The sequence below is a fragment of the Microtus oregoni genome, unplaced genomic scaffold (genome assembly GCF_018167655.1).
Source record: "Microtus oregoni isolate MIOR12 unplaced genomic scaffold, Mior012 000001F_ref0000356, whole genome shotgun sequence".
Lineage (NCBI taxonomy): Eukaryota > Metazoa > Chordata > Mammalia > Rodentia > Cricetidae > Microtus > Microtus oregoni.
The window spans coordinates 17,379,570-17,398,336 of NW_024543060.1; the positions used below are offsets into that span (position 1 = coordinate 17,379,570).

The 18,767-nt window shown below is 42.5% G+C and overlaps 1 protein-coding gene and 1 long non-coding RNA gene across 7 annotated transcripts in view; one reads left to right on the forward strand and one right to left on the reverse strand.

The window, feature by feature from the left end:
* Nucleotides 1-12,483, reverse strand: part of Akap11 (A-kinase anchoring protein 11) — a 44,057-nt gene extending 31,574 nt beyond the window's left edge. For 3 of the 4 annotated variants that reach the window (XM_041664231.1, XM_041664222.1, XM_041664201.1), the window contains exon 1: nucleotides 12,348-12,483. The gene's annotated coding sequence lies outside the window, so the exon portion shown is untranslated. Of the gene's footprint in view, nucleotides 1-12,058; nucleotides 12,282-12,347 lie in introns of those variants that run through there. The other variant, XM_041664212.1, reaches the window with a different exon arrangement.
* Nucleotides 12,484-12,788: 305 nt separating this feature from the next.
* On the forward strand, nucleotides 12,789-18,375 carry LOC121461574. 3 transcript variants are annotated; one of them, XR_005976193.1, is made up of 3 exons: nucleotides 12,789-13,779; nucleotides 14,208-14,516; nucleotides 17,062-18,375. It is a non-coding gene; the product is annotated as an uncharacterized LOC121461574 (long non-coding RNA). The 3 variants fall into 3 exon arrangements; XR_005976199.1 differs by having other exon boundaries at nucleotides 14,208-14,440; XR_005976205.1 differs by having other exon boundaries at nucleotides 12,789-13,061.
* Nucleotides 18,376-18,767: the final 392 nt, after the last annotated feature.

Sequence of the window (18,767 nt, forward strand, 5' to 3'; positions counted from 1 at the left end):
GTGTATATCACACATCATCATCTCTCTTAGTCACTGTTCTATTGCTGAGAAGAGACACCATGACCGTGCCAACTCTTAGAAAAGAAAGCATTTAATTGAGCACTTGCTTACAGTTCCAGAGATTTAGCCCATGATCATCATGTCAAGGAGCACAGAGACATGCTGCTTTGTATTTAACTTAAGTCAAATACCTACCAAAAGAATATCTGTGCAATGTAAAAGAGAATCCGTATGGAATGACATGGCACTCTTCTGGGGGAAATAAACAAAACAAAAACTTTGGAACTGCAAAGACAGGTGGAAGACAAAGAAAAACAGCAAGGGAGGATTATTCTAGTTTATAACTGCCCAAGCAAACATGTAACATCTTCCCATAAAATACTGTTATAACAAGCTGCACACTTAACACCTGCTCATGCCCTATTCTGGATGAGTAAAGAATTCTAATCAAGGAATCACAATACAGTAAAGAAATATGAGGAAGCTTAATTGAAAAGATAGTGCTGAGAGACAAACCTAGCAGAATGCAACAGCTAGAAGTGGAATAGCTAGAGCTTAGGGAAGAAACAGGAAATAAAAACACTGCTAACAAATCTCTTAAGGAACAACGCAAAAGCAATGTGCATCAACAAACAACCGCACACACATAGCTAGAAGAAAAAAATCACAAATTCATAAAGAGACATAGAAACGATTAGAGAAACAACTATAAAGAACTCAGAACAGAGATGCAAGGTGCTGAACAAATATCTACACCTCCGATCCTGCAACTTCACATCTCAAACCTCCCAGCACACATTCTTCCACAAAACTCACAAAAAAATAGTGCAAGACTGGTAAGTGAACCAGAAATAAAAAGTAAAAATAATCTATAAGTTCCTTGATTTAAATAAATTCACTTATTATCCAGATGTGGAAAATGATGAGGAAGCAGATTTGCAGAATACTGCAAATGATTTGCACAAACCTAGGAAAGGAAACATCTTGAAAACAGTTCCAGAAACTGATAACAAGAACTTTTTTTAATGTTACAAAATACCATCTACCTGATTTTATGAGAAGATAAAAAAATTATCAAATGGGGCTGGAGAGATGGCTCAGCGGTTAAGAGCACTGGCTGCTCTTCCAGAGGTCCTGAGTTCAATTCCCAGCAACCACATGGTGGCTCACAGCCATCTATGATGAGATCTTGTGCCCTCTTCTGGCCTGCAGGCACACATGGAAGGAATGTTGTATACATAATAAATAAATAAATCTTTTTAAAAAATTATCAAATAAGGCCAGTTCCAGCATGCATGCATTATCCCACCCAGTGTAAAATCTGTAACCGAGTGTGAGTAAACGTAAACACACACACATGCATATAGTAGGCAGGCTACAGAGAGGGGTTTTATCATGGGTAATTATCTTATATTTTTCTAGATGTACATAAATTCTTTAATGATTAAAAAACCTACAACTTCTCAAGCCTTCCTACTTCATCTCCAGTTTAAGAACTGTTCAACTCAACTCCACCTGTAACTTGACCTTTTTATAATCAGAGGACTCAGGCGTAAAACACCTTCCCACCAGAAATTACACCTACAACCCACGATCTTCACAAGCTCTCAAACCAAGACCTATAAATCAGATTTTTTCTAAAGCCACACACTTAGAAGATCCAGTTTTGTCAATATTAGTTTTTTTCCTTTAATCCTTGTCCTCATTGGTTTGCTTCCTTTTAGTTTTCCAAAGATACTTTATCTGTCGTTTAAACTACACAATTAAGTTTCTAATTTAGAGTTTCAGTTCCATCCTATGCTTCAGTTTCAAATCCTCTTATCTAAATGTTCTACTAGACATTTACAAGTAAGCATCTCTGCTAGGGTTTGGACATGGCCTGCCCCTAGAGGATCACGTCCTAGAGTTGGTCATGAGAATGGTAAAGACAGTGGAACATTAAAGAGTTGAGGCTCTGGGGATCTCTAGGCCCTGGAGGCACAGCCTTCACAAATAATTTACTGTTGCTCCATGGCAGTTCTGGCTCCCATGGGACTAGATTAAGCACCCATGAGCTGTAGACAGCAGCTCCTTCCAGCTGTCCGGCTTCCAGTCCCACCGTTCATCTCTTCCTCCAGCACAAACTTGGGCCATAATATCATCTACTATGTTGTGATTTATCTAGAAAGCCTTGACTAGAGGCTGAAAAAGTGGAGCTACGCAATCTGGGGCTTTGAGTCTCTAAATCTGTGAGCTAAACAAATCTATTCTCTCCAGAAGTAACTTACCTTAAGTATCTTGTTACAGTAACACAAAACAGACTGAGTCAAGTATAGTTACTATAAAAATTAAGTATTGTTAAGCCAGGTATTGGGGGGAACCACACCTTTAATCCTAGCACTCCAATGCAGAGGCAGATATGTCTGAGTTCAAGGCCACCCTAGTCTATAGAGGGAGTTTCAGAACAGTCAGGACTACACAGAGAAACTCTATCTCAGATGGGAAAAAAAAGTATGCTTAAAACCCTAATAAAACTTCTTTAAACACTCTCCAATCTATTTCATTAAAAGTCAGCAAACCAAGACCATAGAGTCAACCACAACTTGCCCTCAATCCATACTGTTGATCACAACTAATAAATGACCAATCCCTGCTATGTCATGCTCTAAACCCACTCACTCAGCTAACCTGCACTCATTCTTCATGCATCTTCAAGGATCTCTCTCTGAGGAAAGCTTGACTCTTCTCTCATCTTTCCCTGCCTCTTTCCCAACATTCAACATCTCCTTTATTCTTCCAAGTGGTTTGTCCTTATTTTTAGGTGCCATTGTTTGCATACATCTATTTTGTGAGCTCAAATTTGTATCTGAACATGGCAGGATTTAAACAGTTGCTAAATAAAAAGTAATCTTATGATTGCACACACATGTAATCTTAGGTTCAGGGCTGAGGCAGGACTAAGAGGTCAAGGCTGGTCTAGGCAAGACTCTCAAAAAATAAAATAAATCTCGTTTGAAATATGTAATAAATATACTTTAACACATACCAAATGACCAAGTGTTAAAAGGTAAACTTACCATCAAACTACAACAAAATAGTGTAACATACATACAAAACACTGGTTTTCAAACATCAGACAACAGTAATGCAGGGTGTGACTGATACCTCAGAAAGGAAACACTGCTTGCCAGCTACTTCCAGGTCACAACACAGGATAGCAAAGTCTGGCAGTCACAGTGAGTTTTGCAAACAAACATCCATATTACGGGACAGAGTGTTAAAGGGAGAATGCAAAGACAGTAAGAGCTCCAGAGGGCTGAAGGAGGGTTTCCCTAGAACTTTTAGCTAAAAACAGACTGTGCACCTGAGGCTGGAGAATTAACCAGACAGCAGTGTACCAAGCAGTATTTAAGGCCAAACAAGGTTTGGAATAGTTCATACTCTCACTGAGCAGAGTAGGGAAAACAAAACGTCCTTGTTGTGGCTCATCAGGCAAGAGCCAGCTCTCTGGAAAAGTGCACATCAAGTAATAAAGAAAAACTCAACTGTGGGCAGACAATTAAAGATGAACATGAAAGGGAGGAAAATCTGACACTAACTGGGAGAAAAAGGACAAGTGTAGACCTAGAAGCAATACACTGAAAAAAATAACAATGAGAATCGGAGCAGAAAGACTGTGAAGTCACAGTGTAATGGTGTGTGATGGTTGATCTTGGTTGTCAAGTTGACTACATCTAGAATCAGTGAAGACCCAAGCAGCTGGGCCACCTGTGAGGGATTTTGTTGTTGTTTGGGTCATTTGAAGTGAGAAGACAGTGGGAGCCCACAGATATTGTGTCTTGCTCTGATGTGGAGGTCCTTCTGTCTATGTGCTGCTTTTATGGGTTAATGAATAAAGAAATTGGCTTGGCCTATAGCAAGGTAGAACTTAGTTAGGCGGGAAAAGCTAGGCTGAATGCTGCAAGAAAGAGGGCAGAGTCAGAGAGAAGTCATGGAGCTGCTGCTGGAGATAGACGCTGTAACTTTGCTGATAGGCCACAACCTCATGGTGATGCACAGATTAATGGATATGGGTTAAATTAAGATGTAAGAGTTAGCAAATAAGAAGCTAGAGCTAATGAGCCAAGCAGTGATTTAAATAATATAGTTTCTGTGTGATTATTTCGGGTCTGAGCAGCCAGGTGGCTAGGAAACCAACAAGAGGCCCCTCTTACAACACTGTTCCACCTTGACTGCAGGTCAGTTTGACTTTATTTTTACTCTTTCAAATAAGTTGACAACAGGTGTGGCTACAACCAAGATATCCTGACTGAGGGTGTGTTTACTTGGTGTTTTAGACATTAAGACAGCCCAAAGAGGTGGATCTGCTCCACCCTGACCAAAGGTCAAAGAATTCAAGCCTATTCCTGCTCCTTCTTTAAAATAGAAGGTTTGACATAGGGAGTGGCTGCCTACAGGATACTTGGTCTAAGCTGTATTCACTGCATATACTTCCCAAAAAACCAGAATGCTTAACTCAGGAAATAGTGGCTTGATGTCTCAAGTACTGAAGCAATGAACTGTTCTGGGTGTCTTTGTGTCATGTTAAAGCAGTCTTTTGCCTGCTCTCACTTTGAATTGGGGTATATAAACATATAAAAGTAAACACAGGCAGATTCAGTATTCATTGAGTTGCCCTCCGGGTACTATCCTATGTCTCTGTATTTCTTTGTAGCTCTGTCTATTCTGCCTAACATTTCTAATCCACGCATCCCTACCCTAGAACGTATGAATCCATTGTGTCTGGACTGCAACAAATGTAACCCCAAAATATGGTCTACGACAGAAGACCCATCTTAAATCCAGATCATGTAAGGACAGGAGACCCACCCTAAATCTGGGCTACACCTTCTTATGGTAGCCTACATCAAAGGACATGGAAGAAAGCTTTTGCTTTTAAACTGCTTGCCGTCACTCTTGCTGACAAGTTCATTGATCCTGCTGCTGAGGCATTCCTCACTGGTATTAAGAACCTAACTCTACAGGATTCCAGCACAGACTGAAGACCAGCCAAGACACTGAACATCATGGATTGAACAACTACCAGATTTTGAGCCTTTCCATTAGGAGACAGCCACTGTTGGACAAGCTAGCCTCCAGCATGGAAGCCACTCTAATAAATCCCCTTTTAATAGACATTCCTCCACAGAATCCTGACACTGTGTTCCACACATGCAAGGGTGAGGAAAACACGATCATGATAAAGAAAGAAACACTAGACACCAAAGACTAAAACAGAACTTTAAGAAGGCAAGAAGGGGAACCCTGCGGGTGGGTAGATTAAACAAATAGGAGTGGGTGGGGAAATGGAAGAGAGGAAATGGTGAGGAGTCAACCAAAACCAAGGATTATGAAAAGCCATACATATGCATCATACTTGGTGAGCTATCTTAAAAACAAAAACAAGCCTAAGTATAAAAAGGAAGCCTGCACAGGTTATTAAAAGTCCAGGGCTGGGGGGGGGGGGGTACCTCCTTATGGGCTGTTAGTCAGGGAGGTCCCTAAGGCCCCCAAAACAATACAAGCTATTGCCACTGTTGGTGGCTGTCCACCAGAGCTAGACAGTAGATGTTATTACTGAAGACACCACATAGTCTGATCACAGGAACTGACATAGAGGCTTCCTCCCTGCTGGGCAGCCCTCAGAGTGATGGAAAGCGCAATGCAAGTATCTGGGGTTAGACTGTCATCAACAGGCTTACTCATCTGGACTACATTACTAACCTGCCAGGCAAGATGTGCCCACTGATGCAATAGGAACAAATTACAGGAATAACCAATGACTTTCTAATTAGAACAAAAGGAAATTCACTCTGGTACTATAAACTGGTAAAAGGCTCCCATGGCTGGGAGGTCACAGGCCCTAGTGAAGTAACTACAGCTGTAGACTTATGGAATGAGATGCCCACCAAATTATCTTCTAAATTACTATGTTTAGTTCCACAGATCAATGCTGCTGTCAACTTTGATTAGACCAGTTCTTTTTGCAATGGGCAGTGGTAAAATGCAGACTAAAACACGAACAGTGATGAGAATAACTAACTGGCTACTGAAGGCTAGAGAGACCTGTATTATCCCTCTAATTCAGGGACCATCAACAGAGGGGATAGGGTGGGATGCTGTGTTCCCTACATGGCTTGGCATGGCACTCCTGAACTCAAAGCAGCTGTAATCACCTATATGAGACCCATAGAAGACTGGGCTCATTAACATCTGTCTGTATTCATAGGCAGTTAAAAGTAGCTATGGAGTAGGGCTCCATGAGACCTCCCCACCACCAAAATCCATAAACAGTTAATAGTTGCTGAGGGAGAGAAGGAGGCTTCCTTTGGTGGTGTAGTCACTATAGTGAGGTGTTCTATGGCCCTGTAAATAATCCCTCATCTAAACAAAACAACTCATCAAAGTAGAAAGAGACGAACTGGAAAGTGGAAGGGAGTCACCAGAGTAGGAGGAAAACACACATAATAAGGTAATGGGGTGAATATGGTTAATATATTATATTCGTGTACAAAATTGTTGGGACACTATGTATAATTCCTGTATTAATAAAAACATTAAAGATGAGGGAAGCATTTCTAAAATTAAAAACATGCTAGATGTAGTAACAGCAGATTGAAACCAAAGTGAAATTGTAAATATTAGAATATAAACTATCAAAGCAAAACAGAGGAATTAAAGAACAAGCAATCCCACAGTATCAGAATTTATTAAGCATACTGTGTGTGTGTGCAAGCACGCACGCACAAGTAGCATAATTAATAAAACCTCAGGGTGAGAAAGTGGGGTTCAACCTGAAGATCCAAAAAGCAAAATAGCCAGTCATTGGCTCTTACCTTTTCCTCACTCTGAAACGGCAATCCTTCCTCCAAGAATCTCAGAATAATACTGTGTCTGAGAGCTTTTCCTCCCTGCCTCCCCTCATCTTATATTCCTCTCTAGGGCTGGGATTAAAGGCATGCATCACCCGACTTCTATGGCAACTAGGTGGCTACTGGGATTCAAGGTGTGTGACATTGTGGCTACTGGGATTTAAGGTGTGTGTTATTGTGGTTACTAGGATTAAAGGTGTGTGTCATTTGGCTACTGGGATTAAAGGTGTGTGTTACCATAATCTGGTCTGTAAGGCTGACCAGTGGGACAGCTTTACTCTCAGATCTTCAGTCTTTTAAAATACAATTAAAACGCCAGTGTGTGTGTGTGTGTGTGTGTGTGTGTGTGCGCGCGCGCGCGCGCGCACATGCGCGTACGTGTACACATGGAGCTCAAAAGTCAGCTGGGGTACAGAACCAAAAACAGGAAGGCAAATAGTCCAGAACTGGTCCAGAATGTACCAAATGTGATGAAAACAGTGACAGCTCCAAGAAAATCCAATAAATATTAAGAAGAAAAACATTTCTAAAAACCACTAAAGCGAAACACAACCAAATTGTCTGAAACAAAATGCAGGCAATCAGGAAGGGGCGAGTCCTTAATGCAGAGAGAGGAAGCCAGAACTCCCAACAGCCAGGCAGCCTGAAGCCAGCCATCAGTGCTAACAAGTCAAAGACAGAAAAGCATTAATAGCCACACATGCTAAAAAATAGCTTTCAAAAATTAACACAAAATAAATTTCTTTTCACTAATCAGAGCTGAGGGCTCATCACAAGCTGATCATATAACTACGAAAAGAATTTCTTCAGGCAAACAAAAACAGTAACAGATGGAACCTGGACCTACCAAAGTAACAATGAGTGCCTGAAATGGTAACACAACGCTGATATAAGAATATTTCTTCAGAGTCGCTTTTCAGAAAGAACTTTAAAGAAGCAATTGATTAGACTCCGAAGTGAAATGCATGACAGAGAGAACAAAGATGTGGTGGGTTAGCAGTTAAAGCCAATCATCAGATGTCTACGTTGTGTATGGAAACATTCTGTGCGAAGCCTGTGCTGAGCTAAAGCTACAAACCCTACAGTGGCCACTAGGAAGCAAAACAGAATCAACACTAATAATGAACAGTGGGATACAGGCTGGTGTCATCCTCTCATGGCAAAGACGGAGGCTAAGGCTCACCCTCACAGTGAAGGGTGACAATAGTATGGCAAACAGGACACAAATGCTGGCTCCTCCCTTCAGTTCAGACCTGCTGCTTGACTTACTAAGTCTAAAAATACCACAGCTATCCTAACTGCTCTCCAAAACAATAGCCAGTTATATAAAGAATGAGCATTCCTAACAATGACTAAGATACTTGCTTTCTGATAGTTTCTGGCTTTTTACACTCTACTCCTGAGTCAACCCATTCTTCCATGTACAAGACACAGAGTGTTCTTGCTTCCCAGCGCTACTAGCCAGTCTTTGTGTGCGGTGGATCTGCCGTCCACTGGATGCCAGCAGCACCTACCCAGCTGTGAAAATCAACTCTCCAAAGGTCATCACACTTACCTGGTGGAGCAAAGCTAACTTTAGCACTTGAGACTGCGGTGCTTTGCATTACAATTAAAAGCACACAAGTTTATGGCCTGGGTTAACTCTAAGTACTAGCAACATTCAACTGCCACTCCCGAAGTGTCTAAGTAACAGTAGTTAAGACCCCTGTGCCCAAGTGTCTTGATCTTGCACTCACTCAAGAGTTCACGCACAATCCAAGGCCAGGCCTCAGTTATCTCTCAACATTCCTCAAAGGCCGTATCAAAACCAAAACCTTTATTTACTGAGCTGAACAAACTGTAAGGTGAAGGGAAATTTCAAGAACATGAAATTGAGGAGCATGTGCTAACAAGTGACATCATCCAATGAAGAGCAGGGTCACCTAAGCAGGAGCTGTTTGAAGTTAACCCGTATCTGTTTTCTTGAACAGCCATAAAAAAATGTCACTGGTCTTTCTAACATATTCCAGGTTTGGTCTCTCTTCTGAAGTATGTCTGAATCCAGCCAGCTACTGGTATTTCAAGTATCAGCATGGACTCCAATGACAGACATTAAATATGAACTCTTTGTTACTGTCTTCAAACTCCCCCTACAGCAACTGCAAATACAACTTCAAAAAGAAAATACACAAACTAAAATCATACTGTCAGGACCATAAAGTCAGGTTCTTAATATAACGCATAACCCTCTACAAGACAGTTTCTAAATAAAAGCGCATTAGAATTTTAGCCCGGAGAACAAACTTCTCTTTATTACAGGCACCTGCAACTCCTGGACGCTAGCAGTACATTACTGAAAAGCAATGACGTAGGAAGACTCTGCCCTGGGCTGCCTAGAGCAAAAGTACATGAATGGATCTGTTCTGTAAAAGGTGTGGTGCTTGGCTCACACGAGAAACCCCATCAGCTTACACAGAGGCTATTCAATGACAAGATATAATTAAAGGAATTATTAAAAATAACAAATGCGAAATACAAAGATTTCCAATTTAGAAAATCAGAAAAAAGGTGGAGCCTTCACCAATTATGCAATAACTGGAAGATAGTGCTGTACATCAGTATGGTACTATCCAAAAAACAACTAATAAGACAGGTTTAGTTAATATCAAACCTGGAAATGTTACACTCAGTCATCCATATATTTGGAGTTTAAAGCTGACCTAGAGAGTAAGAGAGAATCTAAGATTAACCAAGAACCTAAAGGAATAATCACCACTAATGGTTTGGGACAAATAAAAAGAAAAAAAAAAGTAGGGAACCACAACTACATGGAATCTAAAACACAGACAGTAGACATTTTTAAGAAACAACTCTACGTATGCTCTAAGACTGAGGAGAAAAATGCAAGAAAGAATTAAATTGCTTCACACATGTAAATTCACAATTCTCACTACACCTGTCAGACAAAGTATTTAAAGTAACCTGTCCAACCTTACAAACTTGGAGAACCTGTCCTGAAAAGGGACCACTGAATCCAGTTACATCCCTACCTAGCTGAGACAGGTGCAATGCAGTGCTTAGGGGAAGAACTCAAAACCCTGAGATAATACAGTACACCAAAAGGTACCAGCGTCCACTTTCTCCTGGCCTACAGGCCTTCCCTGTCTGAAAAGCTGAAGTCCTAATAGCTACCAGACATGCCTATATCCCCACCATCCATCTCCTCTTCCAATCTTACTACCCCACCCACAAACAACGAGGAAAGCTGACGACGACATTCTCTCTACACAAAGATGTTTAGAACTGAGACTTGAAGAGATCTGCTCGGAACCATGATGCAAAGTCGAGGTGGGTCAGATGGGGACTCTGGCAAACCAGAAACACAAAAGCCAAGCAGTTTCAAGAGAAGGACAGTGTTTAACAATCTGAATAGGGCAGGAAGAGAAGGACAGTGTTTAACAATCTGAATAGGGCAGGCAACCAGTGGTAGAGAACGAAGAGAAAATCTGATGAGTGTTAACCTGAAGACTTTCTGGTCCCCAGGCCACTGTGCTGGAATCACAGCTGGGCCTTAGAGGCAATGCTCCAACGGTATGACCAATGCCTTTTTCAAGTAAGCTAATTCAAATGGCTTTTTGATTCTTGCAGCCAAATAATCCTCAAGCCATTAAGGAAGGTCAAAGAAAAAAACACCAAGTAAGCAGTGGCTAATACTAAATTGCTAAATTTCTCCTTTTGGCAGTCCTGTCAATAATCCATATATTCCAAATGCTGAGCTTCAGGGAGTTCATTTCTTTCTGGAAGGATGAGCAAAAAAAAGGGGGGGAGGGGGAATATATGGATCTGCCCCACTTGCTTTTAAAATTGTAAAGCACTTTTCCCTTGTGCTAACAGTGCCAGTCTGGATACCCTCAACTAACACTCAAGCTAGGCCCCTAAGAGTTTCCTACCCTGCCTCAAACAGAGTGGCTGCATTTTTTTTAACCACGTGGTCCACTTCACAAAAAGAAAAACAAACAAAAAAACAGTCTCCATAAGTAATGAATAAGTTAAATTAAATAAGTAATAAATAATCAATTAAATAAGTTACTCCAATTGCTTTTCAAGCATGAGACAGAGCAACCATTGCCCTCCAAGTTGGAAAGCCTGGCCGCATAGACTAGCGACAAAATAGCCTTTCTCTGTGCCAAGACGAATGGGAGGCAACTTCTGTTATCTTCCTTTACCCCTTCACCTAAGTTTTTCACATCTTCCTGTGTGGCTAAGACGTCCCTACTTAGGACTGGAAATTCCCCTTTAAACAACCTGCTACATTACGATTTGCATTGGTAGAGTTCCTTCCCCAGATACTCAATCTTTGGAATTAAAGTAAAAAGTACCATCCTTCCTCCCAGAGGATTTCTTCTGCTGCTAGACTTAGCCCCGGAATGCAGAGGCTAGAAAAGGTTAGAAAAATCTCTCACTGTAGTTCTGGGGCCTTGACTGCAGTACGTATAGTCAACAACTGAGAAAAACCACTGGCTACAGGGTATACTGCAAATTCCTTTTCCGATCCATTGAGCAGAGCAGTTGAGCATCAGTCGCAGGAACCCACTTCTTCCCCAATTCCCTAGGATCCCTTTATGTCTCATAAGTCAGTTACTGACAGCAGAACTAATTGTTCAATTCACTGTCAACCCGTGGCTCACAGTTCTTCCTGAAGAACATATCAAGTATGAATAACCAGAATATTCCTTGGAAAGTGCTCATGTATTCTGAAAGATTAAGTGGCACTATCTGAAATGACATCAGTCATAGCAGGCACTAGGCTGCCATTTACAAAATAATAAAAAAAGCTTAGACATTAAAACAAAATCATCTTTGCATAAAAAAATACTCCATCTTCCCTGAATACTCTATGTTCGAAGTATTTTCATACATAAAAAATTTGAGTCTCAACATAAATAACACCGTTAACAAGGTGGGAAGAAGCAAAGGAAACAGGCGTTTTAGAAGCAACTGAAAAATTACAAAGCTAAAAAGAACTGCGAATATTAATCCCAGGATGCGTCAAGGCCATTAGCGACGTGTCTCAGCCGTATTGCTCACCACCCAATAAAATGCCTTAATGCCTGAAGCTAAGCCACCACCAACTGATAGGGTTTTTTTAAGAGGGTAAGCAAAGTGAACGGACTGTCACCAAGCCATACCAGGGCTTTAGATTGTACTGTCACTGTGGTTTTAGCCAGACCATTTTCTATCTGATAGCGCAGTCCGGTTGCTTGGCCAGCCTGGGGGCGACGTGACAGCGATGCAAACAGCCGCACCTGAAGTTCGGGCAGCGCCGGGACCCGGGTTCGGGCGCTGACAGGAAAGGATGCTGCTGCGGACAAAGTGCACCGTCCTCCTCCCGCCCGCGCCCCCAACGCAGGGAGGCCACAGAGCCCGGCCGCAGTCTGGACCCGGCCCGCTGTCTCCCCGCTCCCCCGCCCCGCTCACCCGGAGGCGCAGCCTCTCAGCTCCCGGGCATGTCACCCGCCCGTCACGGCCCGCAACGCCCGGTGGCGCGAGCCGCAGCGCAGCGGCGCCTCCCTCGCCCGCCCCGGCCTGAGACGCCACCGCCGCCGCCTCCCCACGCCGCCCACTCACTCTCGCGAGAGCACTCGCACCTCTCGCGAGAACGACCCCGTGGCCGAGCCCGCGCAAAAGGAACAAGGGGGGGTTAAAAAAAAAAAAACCTTCCCACGTGCTCTGGAGGGAAAAGCTGCGGGCTGCCTGTCACGTGACGCCGAGACGCCCTTTCTATTGGCCAGGTGCCCCGTGGCCCGTGGGAGCTTTTAACGCGAAGCTGACCTACGAACTCTCCGCTGACGTCTTGCGCGCTTCCTGGTCCGTTGCCTTGGGAACGGCTTAACCCTTTCCACCTGCAAAACACCCTAGCCTAGCTCCCTTGCCTTAGTCTGTCTGCCTTGGGCCGCCCCGCCTCCCAGGGGTTGGTTCCCCATATCGACTGCCCACTAGATGGGGGTCCAAGGCACCATCCATCCTTCAGAATGGCTCTGCTCGGTTCCCTGCACCTTCAGGGAAAACCACGCGTCACGCGCCAGGCCTCGGGCCCTATCTGAACCTCCAGTCGGTCCAAGGGGAGCGCTCCCCCCATGTGGCATCGAAATTGGGAAATAAGACCCCGATCACCAAGAAGCCAAGCCTCAGGTGACAAGCTGTGTGACTCCCGTTTAAATCAGAAGGACCCATGCAGTCAAGTTGCATGGTCCCCTCAAGGACATCCGTTCCTCAGATTGGCTGATTGATGAGAAAGACATATTGGACTGTACCCTTTCTCCTTTTGATTCGTCGTCTTCAGGAGATAGGGATTAGTCAGAAAGAATGCATTGTTTTCCTACACGTGTTAGGCATTATTCCCAGTTGTCTACTGAACTATGATGAAGACAAATAGTCTAAGTTGTTGAGATCTGTAGGGAGAGGGGGGAATATCTGTAGGTGTTAAACAATTGAGCCACACCTTGGGAGTGGTGCTCTTGGTGGGGAAGGGAGGTTCAGGCAGTGCTTTGGGTAACAGCCCTACAAGAAATGGAAAAGAAGAGCATTTCTAGCAAAAATAAGGCTACTTCACAGACGGAAGACTGGGATCAAATCTAGCGTATTTGAATGACAGGAAATAAACCTGCAAAGATACTAGAGGCTAGATTCCCTACAGCCTTTTTAACCAAGAAAGGAATTGGAAAGCTAGTCTACAGTGGAAAGCGTTGAAGACTTAAAAAAAAGGGAAAATACCCATAATTAACTTAAAAAAAAATAGTAAAGGCTTCCCTGTAGCTAACAAATTTTACAGAAGTCAAAGAAGAAGCAAGGGATCTTATGCTGAGAAACTCAGTTTCCAGTGACCTTGACATTCTCCAAAATCTACTAAGTAAGCACCTGTGCTGCCTCCTAACTTCTGTTAAAGTATTTCTCCTACTAATAGGAATAAATGGAAGGTTTTGCTTTTGTTTTGTTGTTTTGTATTTTTCTGTTTTAACTACTTGAGAAAACAAATGGCCAGAAAGGGTTCTCACCTTTGGTTTTCTTCCCTACATTTTCACTACACAGGTACCTGCATCTCTAAGTTAGTTCCAAGCAAAATGGAATATAAAATAATGTTTCTTGTAGATATTTATTAGAGTGAGATTTGAAAAGATAGAAGTTGGAGGCTGGAAAATAAAAGAGTTTAATAAAGCAAAATCAGGAAGTCTTCCATTGTGAAACCCTCCCACTAACTATGGACTAAATCAAGGCTCTTTATGGTCCTGAGTTTCAACTTCCTGGTACATAAAACGGTGTGATTGGCTCTCCACACAGGTGGTGAGGACAGAATTCCAGTCTGTCCTGCGGGCACTGGCAGAGGAGCTCGGAAGGGAAACGAACTTTCATGAAAGACCTAAGAGTCAACAAGCAGCACCAGCCAACTTGAGAACCTGTAACTGATGGAGGCAGATACCAGGAATGCTTTCCTAAGAAGTGCTGGCCCCGGGGTGTGAAAACGGAAGCACTACCACCTGCTCGGCCTCATAGTCCTTTTCTCTGGAGCCACTGTGAGTCTGTGTAGCATCCAAAACATCAAGTGTGCCTGGTCAGAGTAAGAACGAAACTGCAAGTGGTCCTTTAAAGGTCAGAGGCTACGTCTGAAAGTTAACACCTTGGTTTTAATACAAAGAGTTAAGTTACTTTTTAAGAAGAGGAAAATGTGTCAGAAATATTATTTTAACCAGACAGTTAGTTAAAATGCCCAATAAGGCCGGTTTAAAGGCTGGTTTGGAGTGTGTTTTGAAATGTCTGCAGCTCTCAGGATGATTAATTGAAGCAGCTGCTTGGTGTTGCTAATTTAGATGAGCAGAGGGCTCAACTCTACCATCCTAACATATTAACGGGATCATAAATCATCCCGACTTACTCTAGTAGGGAAGTGGTTGTGGTCCCTTTTGCTTGCTGTTTGGAGTAAAATGTAAGACCTCCTACAATGGTCCTAGTTCTTAGATTCTTTTAAACCCCCCACACACACACAGAGAGAGAGAGAGAGAGAGAGAGAGAGAGAGAGAGAGAGAGAGAGAGTTTTACTCTACTATAATTTACATGCCATGCAGGTGCATGTTTTCTGTATAGTCACAGAGCTGTGCAGCTATCACTGTAATCTAATTCTCAAAATAACTTAGTTCTCCTATTTAAAAAAACTGCCTATTAGCAACCAATAATCCTCTATTTCACCCTCAGCCCTAAGCAACTGATAATCATCTTTGTTTCTATAAACTTACCTAACCTGGGTACTTAATATTAATGAAATTAAATTGTAATATGGTCTTTTATGTCTCAATTTATCCACTTAGTGCATTATTTTTCAAGGGTCACCCATAGCATGACATCAGTTTTTCAGTTATTTTTATTGACAGATGATGATTCTATTCTGTGCGTGTAGAACATTTTATTGATCACTGTATTAGTCGATAGACATGTGGATTACTTCTACTATTGTGGACAATGTGTATTAAACATCTCACCACATATTATGTGATATTGTTTCCCATTTTGGTGGCCCACGCCTTTAATCCCAGCACATGGGAGGCAGAAGCAGGCGGATCTCTGTGAGTTCAGGGCCAGCCAGGTCTACAAGAGCTAGTTCCAGGACAGGCTCCAAAACTACAGAGAAACCCTGTCTCAAAAATACAAGACAAAACAAAAACTATGTAACACATTATAGGGCTGAAGAGATGGCTCAGCAGTTGGAGCCCCTGGCTGCTCTTCCAAGGGACCTAGATTAAGTTCCCAGGACCCACATGACAGCTAACACTGCCCACCACTCCAGTTCCAGCAGTCCCCGTGCCCACTTCTGACCTCTGTGGGCACCGCATGCACCTGGTGCCTTATGTGGATGCAGCAAAGACACATGCATAACAAATAAATCTTTCTAGAATTAAAAACACAAAAATTTCTCTAGCATACAAAGTTGTTACTTGAGTCCAAGCATGCTTTCTCTGTTCCTACGGCTTTTCATTTTTAGCCTTTTCTGCTAAGCATGTATAGTACATTCACAGGAATATCTGTGCTCAGACCATTTACATGTGACCCTGTCATTCACCTGCTTAAAATGCTCTGGCTCTCCCCATGGCCTGCCTTGATTTCTTGGCTCTCATGTCATTCTCCCTTTCAGCTTCTCAGAGCAGGAGCAGGCTCTGCCTCAGCCCCTCCCCTCAGACAGTGCCTTCAGTAGCTTTGCCTGTATACCCCCTTCATCTAGGACCGCCCAGAACCCGGGGACTTTCAGCTCTGCTGTCACTTCTTCAGGAACCCCTGTCCTAAGTCCCTGCATGAAGTGCATTCCCCTTTATGGAGGACTCTGCCTTCTGTCTGAAGCATCTGTCAACACAGAACGGTTTTCATTTGTGTGGTTATATTTAACCAGGGCCTGTCTCTTCCACCAGACCAAAGGATCAGAGCAGGAATCACATCTATATTTCTTAGCAGTGACTGGCACATAATAGGTACTCTGTAACTACTCATAGGATGGAGGAGGAAAGAAGGTGGAGAGAAAAAAACAGAGGTCTCCTCCATGACTGTTATGTTTTTCTTGACTTAAAAGGAACCATCATTAAGATCTGGGTAAAATTACAATCTAAACTTGTGCTGGGCTAAGGGCAACTGATGCCAAGGGCTGCTGTAGGCTTGTTTCAAATCAAAGAAGAAGCTGAGTGTCCCAACCCCCAGAAAAGGAGTGAGAAGGAGGTCAGTGTACAAAAGACCGAAAACAGCCTGCTGCCAAGTTAGAGAACACAGTCTGAGTGTAAGGACACCTATGAAAGCATCAGAGAAGCCCTCTCCTTGCCCTGGCAAATGTTTGGGTTTTGCTTTTGTTTATTATAAGCCAGAGAATTGAACTGAGGGCCTCAGGAACTCTGGGCTATGGCCATCCCCAGCCCTGTTTTTACTTTCTCTTCTGAGACAGAGTCCCACTAAATTAACCCAAGCTGGCCTGGAACCCACTCTTGAATTCTCAGGCAAGCCCTGAGCTTGGGCTCCTCGGGCCTTATCCTCCTGACAGCTGGAATTACAGGCCAGGCCTGGCTCCACAGGGATATCGTAGTGGACTAAGTTTTTAATGGTCAAATCAGTAGTGTCCTCGCTGTTGTCTTGTAATTAGTGGAAATGATGCTTTCACTTGTAGACGTGGTCCAGTGGAGCCAAGATACTTGGGTGATAGGCACATAAAAGAATTATGGCCCAGCAACATTGAATGATCACATCCGGCACTAAATGTCATAGTTTATGCTACAATCAAGTAATGAAGTCTGGCCCTGCCTTCCAGTGAAACTGAGCATACTACACAAAACTGACTCCTGACTTAATCCCCTGATGCCATCCTGACTACAAAGGAAGGCATCATCTTTCCTCAGAAGCTTTGGAGCTTTACACCAGCAACCTTGGATAGCCAAAGCAGATTCCAGGTCGCTTCCTGTTTGAAACCTTGACTCTCCCCTTGGCTGAGTGGCTGGATTCCTCCCCGAGCCATGCTGCATGAGTGATGGACCCAGCTGTCAGTTCACTTGTAAGAGCCATGTCAAGTCCTTGTACACATCCTTCAGTTCTTATATTTGCTTTTTGTTTTGCTTTGTTTAATGGGCGTAAGTTAATACATACTCATTGTGGTGAAAATTCAAGAAAGGAAAGTGAAACCCTCTTGTATTGTGGCTGCTTTGCATGCATTATTACTTGATAATAAGCCGATGTAAGGATTCAGTAAGTAGAAAGATAAAAATTATATAGACCATTTCAATACATTAAGGGCTTTCTAAATTGAAGTGATGAAGTTTTACAGTATTTTTGTTTGTTCGTTTCTACTTTGTTTGAAGTTGTGGGGATCCAACCCTGTCTTGTATTCTACCACTGAGATATCCCCTTAGTCTCTATGGCTTTGTTCTAAGACTGTACTATAAGTGTTAATGTTCCATTGTTGTAATAAAATATCATTCATGACCAAAAACAATTTAAAAACAAAACATTATTTTAGTTTACAGTTCCAGAGGGATAGAGCCAATTAATGGCCTGGTGGCAAGAGCAGGAAGTAGATCACATTTTGTTCGCACACAGGAAACAGAGCAAAAGACAGCAAGAAGTGGTGGAGTGAGGTATAAACCATCAAAACTTGTGTGTGTGTACATTTTGTGTGTGTGCATACTTGTGTACATACATACATGTATCCATACAAATAACATACTTCTCCCAGCAGGACTCCACTTCCTTAACTTCTCCCAAACAAGAGTCACCGACTGAGCCCATGGCGGGAGGGACGTTTCTCACTCAGACCACTTGCAAAGGGCCTATATATCTATTCCAACCTATTAGAACATTTATAACTTATACAGCGAATTATTTTGTAGTAAGTCTCAGGACCTCAGAAACACGACTGCACCAGTATTAGAATATAACACTTATTAATGTTTTAATATATAGACGGTGGTCATTAAATACTCAAATGATTCTAAAACCATGCCTCTTCTTTCCATTTGTGTGTGTGTGTATACTGCATATATGTATTCGTACATGCATGTGAAGTCTACAGAGGCTAGTAAAACGTACCAGATTGCTGTGAGCCCCAATACATGAGTTGAGAACCAAACTCTGGTTCTCTTCAAGAAAAGCAAGTACTCTTAAGTGCTGAGCCATCTTTCCCACCCATCATGGTTGTATTAATAAATAGCACAGGGGCTAATACAGAACCACTGCTCCAAGTTAAAGCCTTCTTGACTAGAAAAAAATGAAGTGTTATTACATATCACACGCAAATATAATTCTCCTGATTAAATCATCAGAGTGTTAGCTAATCAGTAACTTCTGATGTATAAAAGTCAGGTGTATCTTCTTTGTAATGTG